The sequence below is a fragment of the Pan paniscus genome, chromosome 8 (assembly GCF_029289425.2).
Source record: "Pan paniscus chromosome 8, NHGRI_mPanPan1-v2.0_pri, whole genome shotgun sequence".
NCBI classification, from domain to species: domain Eukaryota; kingdom Metazoa; phylum Chordata; class Mammalia; order Primates; family Hominidae; genus Pan; species Pan paniscus.
The window spans coordinates 142,915,004-142,927,867 of record NC_073257.2 but is presented as its reverse complement, the minus strand read 5'-3'; positions in this window follow the sequence as shown (position 1 = coordinate 142,927,867).

The following is a 12,864-nucleotide window of genomic DNA, read 5'->3' as shown; positions in this document are numbered from 1 at the left end:
GGACCTTCCTCTTTGGACAACATTTACAAGCATTCAGAGGGGAAGGTTTGAAGAGCACAGGTGCTCAGAAAAAGGCCCAAAAAAGCCAAATGGGAACACTGTGACCTCTTTACTTATCTTATCCAGGAAAAGCAGAAAAAATGTGTATGGGGCTCTGGGAGCGTTTATGCTGATGTGAGACCCAAACACATAAATGGGTTCATGAGAATCGCGAATCCCCCAGTTCCTGCCCCCCAACAGGCTCCCCACCCCCCACCCTCCACCCTCCTCCTTAAAGGCCCACGCCCCTCCCTTTCATCCCATGAGCTCCATGTCACTGAGACCCAGAGAAACTCTTACCTTTTAAATCAACGTTTATTTGATGCTACTTGCGCCCATCCTAACCCACAGCAAAGGGGCGATGCCACGTCTCTCTGTTCCCCACTATGGCAAGTCACGGAAGATGGCTTTCTGTGGTCACTACTCCACGTCCTCACCCCTCATTCTTGCCTCATTGGCTGCAATCCAGACTCATTTTGTCTTTGACATGACATGTGTCAAGCTCACCAGCACACCATGGGTTCCCAATGCAGTGAGCCTCAGCATCCAGCTCACCTTCTCAGCAACGGTCTTCATGGCTGACCTCTCCCTCACTGATCCGCTTTCTGATCTTGGCTTCTGGGACATTACATAAACCCCATTGTTATTCTCACTTTCTTTTCTAACCAACCAGAATAGAAACTCTCACATTCACGAGGTGGCAGGCAGAGTACTCTGAAGCGTCTTGCCTAAGTGGTGGGGAATGATTAGCCTTTGACCAAAGGCTGTTCTGGCCCCAACTGAGAAAGCTTAGAAGCAAGACCTGAAAGGATCCCACTGTTTCTATGTAACCAAAAATATTTTTGGTCATGACTCAATATTTTTGAGTCATGTTGAGTAACATGACTCAAAAATATCAGCAATCTATAAGGTTCATTTTACAATACGTAGCATACCACCAAAAATCATGAAGAAGGAAAAGAAACAGGAAAAAACAAACCATAATTGAGAAATAATTAGTCAACCAAAACTAACCCACAACTGACACATAAGATGGAATAGATAAAAATATTAAAACAGTTATTATAATTATGTTCCATGTTTGAAAAGCCAAAGGAAAGATTAAAAATATGAAATAGACTCATTGAACATATAAAAAGATTCAAGTCAGACTTCTAGAGATGAAAACTATAATGTCTGAGGTTCAAATCATGCTAGATATGATTGCTGGTAGATTGGGCATTGCTGAAGAAAAGATTTGTTAGCGTGTAGACCAAGCAACGACCCCAAATGAAGCATGCAGAGAATAAAAGAAAACCAAAAGATGAAAAGAGCATGAGTGAGCTGTGCTTGAGCAGTTTAATAAATAAGATATGTCGAATTGGATACCACAAATGCGAGAAGGAGAAGGGGTCAGAAATAATATTTTTAGAAATAGTCAAAACCTTCACAAAATTGATGTAAACTGTAACCCCTAAATCCAAGAAGCTGAATGAGTCCCAAGCAAAGCAAACGTGAAGAGAACCACACCCAAACACAGTGTAGGCACATTGTTCAAAATCAGTCATAAAGAGAAAATCTTCAAAACATTCAGAGAAGAACGCATATTGCATATGTAAGAGCAAAGATAATAGTGATAGAAAAATTCTTGTTGGAAATACTGTAAGCTGGAAAACAGAGAGCCAGCAACTTTAAAATGCTGCAAGTAGGGAGATGGGGTGGGGAAACCTGTCAGCCAAGAATTCTATACCCAGTGAAAACAGTCAGATGCCAGAGATACTTAGAAGACACTGAGGATAGCTTGGGTCTGTCAGTCTGTCTGTATATCTATCTATCTATCTATCTATCTATCTATCTATCTATCTATCTCTCTCTCTCTCTCTCTCTATCCATCCTTCTATCATCAATGTATCTACCTACTTACCTATCTACCTACCTTACTATTATTATTATTATGCCACGGGAACCCACTGAAAGCTTTAAAATAGGGAAGTGATATATGACTTATGTTTGTAGTTCAGGTTTGTGAAGCTAAATTCTTTTAGCTTTTTGTATGTCTTTTCACACGTCTTTATTGTTTCTTTATTTTTAAAGCATATGATTTTCTTGAGTATTCTGCTCAAAAGGGAGTCACAGTGTCAAACAATTTTGGGGGAAGTGCATTCTATACACTTTTCTTGAATGTTTATATGCTTAATAGCTCTGTGAAGTCTTGAAGTATAGAAAAGTCATTATCTAAATATATATATAAATATATATTTATATGTAATATATACACATAATTATATAAATATAATTATATAAGTTACATAACTATACATATATTATGTAAAATATATGTAACATATATATAAATATGTAATACATAATACATATTACATATAAATATGTAATACGTAATACATATTACATAGAAATATGTAATACGTAATACATATTACATAGAAATATGTAATACGTAATACATATTACATAGAAATATGTAATACGTAATACATATTACATAGAAATATGTAATACGTAATACATATTACATAGAAATATGTAATACGTAATACATATTACATAGAAATATGTAATACGTAATACATATTACATAGAAATATGTAATACGTAATACATATTACATAGAAATATGTAATACGTAATACATATTACATAGAAATATGTAATACGTAATACATATTACATAGAAATATGTAATACGTAATACATATTACATAGAAATATGTAATACGTAATACATATTACATAGAAATATGTAATACGTAATACATATTACATAGAAATATGTAATACGTAATACATATTACATAGAAATATGTAATACGTAATACATATTACATAGAAATATGTAATACGTAATACATATTACATAGAAATATGTAATACGTAATACATATTACATAGAAATATGAAATACGTAATATATATTACATAGAAATATGTAATACGTAATATATATTACATAGAAATATGTAATACGTAATATATATTACATATTAATATGTAATATGTAATATATATTATATATAAATATGTAATATGTAATATATATTATATATAAATATGTAATATAATATATAATATATAAATATGTAATATATTTATATATTATATATAAATATGTAATACATAAGATATATTATATATAAATATGTAATATATAAGATATATTATATATAATATGTAATATATGAGATATATTATATATAATATGTAATATATAATATATATTTTGTATATTAATATGTAATATGTAATATATATTATATATAAATATGTAATATGTAATATATAATATATATAAATATGTAATATGTAATATATAATATATATTGATATGTAATATGTAATATATATTATATATTGATATGTAATATGTAATATATAATATATTGATATAATATATAAATATGTAATATATAATATATAACATATTAATATGTAATATATAATATATAACATATTAATATGTAATATATAAATTTACATATAAATTTATATATAAATGTAAATATATATTTATATATTTTATATAATGTATAAATATATATTTTATATAATGTATAAATATATATTTTATATAATGTATAAATATATATTTTATAAAATGTAAATTTATACATTTTATAAAATGTATATATATACATTTTATAAAATGTATATATATACATTATATGTAATGTATAAATATACATTATATGTAATGTATAAATATACATTATATGTAATGTATAAATATACATTATATGTAATGTATAAATATATATTACATGTGATGTATAAATATATATTATATATAATGTATAAATATATATTATATATAATGTATAAATATATATTATATATAAATGTATAAATATATAATATATGTAATAGATAAATATATAATATATAATATATAAATATATAATATATAAATATAAAATATACAGTATATAAATATATAATATATAAATATATATTATATAAATATATATATTATATATTTAATATATGGATACATATTATTTATACGTAATATACAAATATATATTATTTATATGTAATATATAATATATATTTATATGTAATATATAAATATGTATTATTTACATGTAATATATATAAATATCTATCTATATAGATATAGATATAGATATAGATATAGATATAGATATAGATATATATCTTTTTTGAGACAGAGTCTTGCTCTGTTGCCAAGGCTGGAGTGCAGTGATGTGATCTTGTGATCTTCACTCACTGCAACCTCTTCTTCCTGGGTTCAAGTGATTCTCTTGTCTCAGCCTCCTAAGTAGCTGGGATTACAGGCATGCACCACCATGCCCAGAAAATCTTTGTATTTTTAGTAGAGATGGAGTCTTATCATGTTGGCCAGGCTGGTCTTGAACTCCTGACCTCAGGTGATCTGACCACCTCAGTCTCCCAAAGTGCTAGGATTACAGGCCTGAGGTTCTCAGTGGGGTTCTTTCCTTCTCTCCAATATCACCTCCACTCACAACTTTACCCCTAACAACTTCACCACCAAGGAAATCTTTGCCATATCTATGAGGTATTATTGATCACAGTTCATTTCTCCCTCTTCTTAATCACCCTTCTCTCCCCTTTACAGGTTATGATTCCTAATAAAATCTTTCAACCTAATCTCCACTTTAGCTCCCACTTCCAAAGAACCCAGGATGTGACACGACGCATAATAAATAGCATCTACCAAAAATTACACAAAAATATTATATTTACAGATCGAAAGTGTTCTTTTGGCTGTACTCAGTGGCTCACGCCCGTAATCCCAGCACTTTGGGAGGCTGAGGTGGGTGGATCACGAGGTCAGGAGATTGAGACCACAGTGAAACCCCGTCTCTATTAAAAATACAAAAAAATTAGCTGGGCGCAGTGGCGGGCGCCTGTAGTCCCAGCTACCCAGGAGGCTGAGGCAGGAGAATGGTGTGAACCCGGGAGGCGGAGCTTGCAGTGAGCCGAGATCGCGCCACTGCACTCCAGCCTGGGCGGCAGAGCAGACTCCGTCTCAAAAAAGAAAAAAAAAAAGTGTTCTTTTTTCAGTCAGCAGTAAGAGTGGTTGTCATCACTGGGTGCTATTTAACATTATGTTAGCGTTTCCAGAGAAAATAGTAAGATAATAAAAATAAATTAAATTATAAATCATGGAAAGGATGAAATAAAACTGTCAACATATCAGACATAAGAGATTCTGTAGAAAAAGTTTTCATGTGAATAGGAGAGTTCAATGAGATTACTAAAAACAAGATAAAACACAAAGATCAAAAGCTCTCTTAGACACAGAAACATCAATTAGAATCATACTGTATTTCTTTAAAGCTAGTGAAAAAACGGCAAAGGATATGTATAGAAAATCAATGTGAAGGGAAATCCAAAGACCCAGGAACGTGATATGATTCTCAAGCTCACTAGCAATCAGAGAAAAATAAAATTAAAACCAAAAGAATTAGACTGACTCAGACTGACAGATTCAAAATTCTGACTCAGACTGACAGATTCAAAATTCAGACTCTGTCAAGTGGTGACTAAACTGTAAAGCACTGATGGTGACTGAGGCTTAAATGTGTGTAGCCAATTGAGCAAAATCTAATAAAATTAAAGATTCAAATATTCTCCAACCTACAATTTTACTCTTAGGTATATATTCACACACACAAAAAATCATATAGAGATACTTACAGCATCATTGTATAGAGGAAAAGGGACACAATTTCAGTGTTTATGAGCAAGGTGAAAGTGTATTTTCATGTGTTGAAATACCATGCATTATTTAAATAAATGAGCTGCATGTGTCAACCTGAAAAACTTAAAATTTAATGATTGGAGTTTGATTTCCAAAATGTCATGATAATGAGTAAAATGGACTCTTTCTTCCATGAAGCAACAATTTAACTGCTGAAAATTATAAAATAAAATAAAACAACATCATTAATATATCTAGAGATTGTCCTAAGAGCATATGGTAAATGGAGAAACATCATTTCGTGAAAATCTAGTAAGTCTCAGTGAGAAGAATGAGAGGCAGTGGCATTTAGGTTGTGCTTGCATCTAACTCTTCCCTCTTTCCCCCAGTTAAGCGGGACTGAAGTTCCACTCTAAGTGTCTATAAACAAGAAGACAGGGAGGAAAGAAGAGACATTACTACTGACCTTACAGCACCAGAAAAGATGATAATAAAATATTTTTTTAAAAACTGTGTCAACAAATTAGATAACTTAGATGAAATGGACCCATTTCTAGAAGAATTATCAATTTTTTCACAAACTCTTCCAAGAAATAGAAAATCAAAACCACTTCCCAAGTGATTTTTTTTTTTTTTTTTTTTGAGATGGAGTCTTGCTCTGTCACCCAGGCTGGAGTGCAGTGGAGCGATCTTGGCTCACTGCAAGCTCCGCCTCCCGGGTTCATGCCATTCTCCTGCCTCAGTCTCCTGAGTAGCTGGGACTACAGGCAACCGCCACCACACCTGGCTATTTTTTTTGTATTTTTAGTAGAGATAGGGTTTCACCATGTTTGTCAGGATGGTCCTGATATCCTGACCTCCTGATCCACCCACCTCGGCCTCCCAAAGTGCTGGGATTACAGGCGTGAGCCACCGGGCCTGGCCCCAAGTGATTTTGTAAGGCCAGTATTACCCTGATACCAAAACCAGACAAACATTTGGCAAGAAATGAAAAATGCTGAACAATATGCCTTATGGATAGTGATGCAAAATCATCAATAAAATACTAGAAAACAAAATCCTGCAACACATAAAAAAGATAATACACCATACTAAGCTGAATTTATCCCTGGAATTCAAGGTAGGTTTAGCACCTGAAAATCAATCACTGTAATACTCCATACCAAAAGCATAAAGTATAAAATCCCTATGATCCCTTAAATAATGGATACAATGAATTTCAGAAAATGTAGCACATATTCATTTAAAAAAATAGAAATAGAAGAGAATTTCCTCAGTATGATAAAGGGAATATACAAAAGAGCCACAGATAATGTCATAATTCATGGGGAAAGACTGACGCCCCCTAAGGTCAGAAAGAAGACAGAAAAGCCTGCTCTTGCCACTTCTATCCTATTCTATTATATTGGAGTTTCCAGCCAGGGTAATAATGAAGGAAAACAAAATAAAAGTCATCCATATTAAAAGAAAGTAGTAAAATTAGCTCTATTTGCAGACAGTATGATGTATATTAAAAATTCCAAGAAACCCACAAATAAAATATATTAGAACTAAGAAACAAGTTTAGCAACATTACAGAATATAAGATCAATATACAAAACTATTTGTATTTCTAGTTACTAACAACAGGCAATTAAGAATGAATTTAATAAAACAATTCAATTTATGACAGAATAAAAATAATAAAATATGAAAATAAATTTAGTAAAAAGTATAATGTTTGTACTTTGAATACTATAAAATATTTTTGAAATAAAGATCTAAATAATTGGAAGGACATCTTTTGTTCATGGATCAGAAAACTTAAAATTAAGGTGGCAATACTCACCAAATTGATCTGAAAAATAAAACATGATCTCTATCAAAATACAAGCTGGCTCTCTTTGGTAGCAATTATAAAACTTATTTCTATGGAAATGCAAGAGTCCCAGAATAACCTTTATAAGTATTCCACCAAACCATAAGCAACTAAAGAAAAAAATGCCAAATTGGACTTTATCAAAATTAAAAACTTCTGTGTTGAAAATGATACCATCAAGAAAGCAGAATGACAACCCATGGAATGGGAGAAAAGTTGTATATCATATCTCTGGTAAGGGATTTATCTCCAAAATACGTAAAGAACTCTTAAAAGCAAATAATTTTAAAATACCATAATTTTTAACATGGGCACATAATCTGGATAAATATCCTTTCAAACAAGACAAACAAATGGCCAAGAAGCAATTACAAGTTGCTTAGCAACATTAAACATTCTGAAAGTGCAAGTTCAAACCACACTTAATAACCATTAGGCCAGCTATAATCAGAAGGGCAGAGAGTAACCAGTGTTGGTGAAAACATGGAAAAACTGGAGTTCTCACCTATTGCTGGTGGGAATGGAAAAGTTACCACCACTTTCAAGAACACTTTGGCATTTTCTCAATGTGTTCAACATAGTTATCATACAAGTCAGCAACCCTAGTAGGAGAGAAATGAAAACATACGTCCACATGAAAACTTGCACACAAATGTTTATGGCAGCATTATTCACGAAAGCCAGAAGGTAGAAACAACCCAAAGCAACCCAAATGATCATGAAGTGATGAGTGGGTCAACAGATATGGTGTAGTTATACAGCAGAATACTATTCAGCAGTGAAAAGGAATAAAGTAAGGAGGAGAAAGAGCCCCTGACTCACACCTCAACTAGGGTGAACCTTAAAAACATGCGACGTTAAAGAAGAGAGTCACGGAAGATCACACATTGCATAGTGTCATTTATGTATGTAATGTGTTCAGAATTGAGACAAAACAGATGAATGGTTCCCTAGGGCTAGATGAGGTGGAAGGAATGGGGAGTGATTGCCTATAGGCCTGGGTTTCTTATGGGGGTGATGAAAATATAAAATTAGATGATGGTGATGATTGTGCAACTTTGAATATACTGAAAAAAACCCACCACACTGTATACTTGAAGCGGGTGAACTGCCTCGTATGTGAATTACATCTCAATAAAGCTGTTTAGACAATAAGAGGATGATTAAACGACCTGTGGAACAACACACTTAAAGCTTTAATGCAATACGACGTGTATTTCGTGAGTACCCACCTTCACAATGAGAGTGTTCAAACATCTTTGGAAAAGAACCACAGGAACTTTCAGATGGGCCCACCCTGACGTCGGGGAGTGGTTAAGGTGAGAACAAGGGCGAGGAAGGATGGTGGCATTGGCTGGATTTTTTCCTTCCATAAAAAGATTAAACAGGCAGGGTGCAGTGGCTCATGCCTGTAATCCCAGAAGTTTGGGAGGCCGAGGCGGGCAGATCACCAGAGGTCGGGAGTTCGAGACCAGCCTGACCAACCAGACGGAGAAACCCCGTCTCTACTAAAAATACAAAAATTAACTGGACGTGGTGGTGCATGCTTGTAATCCCAGCTACTCAGGAGGCTGAGGCAGGAGAATCACTTGAACCCAGGAGGTGGAGGTTGCAGTGAGCCGAGGTCGTGCCATTGCACTCCAGCCTGGGTAACAAGAGTGAAACTGCATCTCAAAAAAAAAAACCAAAAAGATTAATCATAAATATTCGTTAACCTGGGTAGTCCTACGTGGCTATGAATCTTAGGTGCTTCTATGTGTGTTTCATCTTCCTATTCAGAGTTGCAGCCTCCAGCTCTTCCACACTCCTGGTCACCCTCCAGCTCTCCTTCTTTTCTCCCACTGCTGTCTTTTGACGTCGGCATTTACCCATTTGACGACTATTCCATCCCAGCCATTGGAAGGTGATTCCCACAAGGACAGTGATCTGCTTCTCTTTTGTTCTCTTCCATAAAACTCTACTGCATAGAATGCTGTATTTATTGGCCACCTAGGTTAGGTTAGGTTAGGTGGCCAATAAATACAGGTGGGCATAATAAATAAAATTTGCAAACACAAAAATGCATTAGATAATATTCTATCATATTCCTGTACTGGACGATGTTAAATAGCACGGAAGTTACTGATTACTGGGATACTGGGCAGAATTCACCAGTGAGAATGCCTGTGCCAAGAGCTTAAGCTGATGTCATTCTTTGATCTTAATCTCTTGAACTGAATGAAGAAATTGTTCAGTAATGTTTGAACCATCAAAGGTTAGATGTGTATTTTATTCTGGATGGAAACTGATTATCCCTTTGACTTCTCGTTAGAGGAAGTTTAGACTGTACTTTTCCCTAAACACACCATGAATGGCTTATTTACCTGATGAAAATGACTGCTGTGTGGTTAAGACACCACATTTGTTTGATCAATTTTATTTTATCTAGAAGTAAATATATAAATGCGATATTGCCACTTTATTTTTGGATAAACATTTTACCAAGATTCTATTTGCACAGGCATTTGATTCCCAGAGCATTTACAAATATGGGTTGTGTGTGCCACCAGCTTCCTCTGGTTGGCCAGCTGTAGGCAGCCCATAAGGCGGAATCGCCTCTCCTGAAATTGGAAGTGAACTTGGTACCTTGTGAGCACCACAATGGTGTCCATCTGTTCCTGCTTGTCCAATATGTGAAGCGCATCTCTCCGACACACCAGCAATGTGCCTCATGTCTCGTTTCAGAAAAAGATAAAAGACAGGACACAGATCTTCCAAAAACACATGCCCAGGGTTCAGGTGGCTGAAGAATGAATGACTTTGGAGACAAAGAATGACTTTGTCATATAATGAAATAATTTTATGGGTAAATTGTGACCGTATTTCACCAGTTTTGTGTCCAACAGAATTTAGGGGGAGAGTTGGCAAGCGGAGATCATGGCTTCATGACTCTTTCCAAGCAACTGCGTACAGATGGCTCAGTAAATTATTTTTATATGGGAACTTTTTATTCCATCCCCTTTCTATCATTTGCACATGTCTCAGCTGCAGACAAGTATCCATAAAACCCACCCCTCTGCCACGAGGCAGCTCGGTCTCCCTCACCCTGCACTCTGAAGTGGTTCAAGAAACCGTGGGCTGAAACCAGGATTTGAGACGCCTTCTCTCAGCTTCTGGCTGGCACAGAGGGCTGGGCAGCCTCACTGTGCCAGTGAGGAAGGCTGTCTGGGCCCAGCCCACACCTTCTGTGGAGAGTCCATGGAGAGGCTTTCCCTGCCCCCGTCAGGGTCAGGGGTCAAGGCAAGTTGCCCCTCTTCACCCTGCAAGCACAGCATGGTGGGGGCAGCAGCCCTGGGCTGGTGGAGCTGGGTAGAAGGACCGCTTGGCAAATGCATCGAGGCCTGGGCCCCACTGCTCCTCAGAAGGACCCACGACAGGGGCGATTATAGTTCCTTGTTTGAACCAGGCCCTGTTGAGCATGAAAGAGGAGCCACCAAAAATGAGGCTGAGGAAACAGGCATCCACCAGGCCCATCCTGGGGAACCCAGGCTGGCAGCTCCAGCTGTGCAGCAGGGCCTGGCCACGCCTCAACCTGCCTTCTGAGGAGTCGGCTTTGACCCTCTGCATGTGCGCAGAGGAGGCCGCCAGGGAAAGTGAACATCTACGGTTCCCTGTGACATGACAAAGCCACCCACAGGGCATTACTGCTGAAAGCACCAAGCATTTGCATCAGGGTTTGTGACTTTCGGGGTCGGAACCCTGCAGGCTCGGCTTCAGGCAGGGATCCTCACTGCTGTGCCAACTAAGGGGCCTCGAGGCACTCATGCTGAGACCAGCTTGGTGGAGGAGACCCTAACCCAGTGGCACTAGAGGAATTAAAGACACACACACACAGAAATATAGAGGTGTGAAGTGGGAAATCAGGGGTCTCACAGCGTTCAGAGCTGAGAGCTCCAAACAGAGATTTACCCACATATTTATTAACAGCAAGCCAGCCATTAGCAGTTTCTGTAGATGTTAAATTAACTAAAAGTATCCCTTATGGGAAACAAAGGGATGGGCTGAATTAAAGGAATAGGTTGGGCTAGTTACCTGCAGCAGGAGCATGTCCTTAAGGCACAGATGGCTCATGCTATTGTTTGTGGCTTAAGGCAGGCAGATCACAAGGTCAGGAGATCAAGACCATCCTGGCTAACATGGTGAAACCCTGTCTCTACTAAAAATACACACACACAAAAAAAATTAGCTGGGCATGGTGGTGGGTGCCTGTAGTCCCAGCTACTCAGGAGGCTGAGGCAGGAGAATGGTGTGAACCTGGGAGGCGGAGCTTGCAGTGAGCTGAGATCGTGCCACTGCACTCCAGCCTGGGCGACAGAGCGAGACTCCGTCTCAAAAAAAAAAAAAAAAAAAAAGAATGCCCTGGGCGGACCAGGTGTTCCTAGCCATCATTCCCATAAACCCACAACCTTACAGCGTTCACACCTGTAATCCCAGCACTTTGGGAGGCTGAGGAAGGCGGATCACCTGAGGTCGGGAGTTCGAGACCAGCCTGACCAATATGGAGAAACCCTGTCTCTACTAAAAATACAAAATTATCCGGGCGTGGTGGCCCATGCCTGTAATCTCAGCTACTTGGGAGGCTGAGACAGGAGAATCGCTTGAACCCGATGGGCGGAGGTTCTGGTGAGCCGAGATAGCACCATTCCACTCCAGTCTGGGCCACAAGAGTGAAATTCTGAGAAAGAGAGAAAGAGAGAGGGAGAGAGGGAGAGAGAGAGAGAGGGAGAGAGGGAGAGGGAGAGAGGGAGGGATGGAGGGAGGGATGAAGGAAGGGATGAAGGAAGGAAGGAAGCAAGGAAGGAAGGAAGGAAGGAAGGACATTCCAGGAGACCACAGGCGGAAGCTTGGCCTCGTGATGCCTGGTCCAGGAAACACAGGACATTGTATCCTCCACGTTCTGTGGGCTGCAGAAGCAACCAATCTTCCAGATCTAAGGCAGTGGGCCAGGAGCCAGCTCCAGACAAGGGGATCGAAGTGTGCGGGGTCACCCTTACTCCAGGGCATGACCCTACTGATGGAGCTCAGGCCTCCTCTATGTGCACTGTGGGACCCTCCATGGGATGTGGGCTCCTCCTGCCGATGGTCCTGGTCCCCCATTTCGGCCTGGCCTCACTCCTTTCAGAACGGAAGTCTCCACATCTATGGCTGGTCCAGGCGTGGCCATGTGTGTGTCCTGAGGGAGGCTCTTGTTCAGTGGCTCTACACACCCATCTCCTGGGTCTACGGCTGGTCCAAGCGTGGCTGT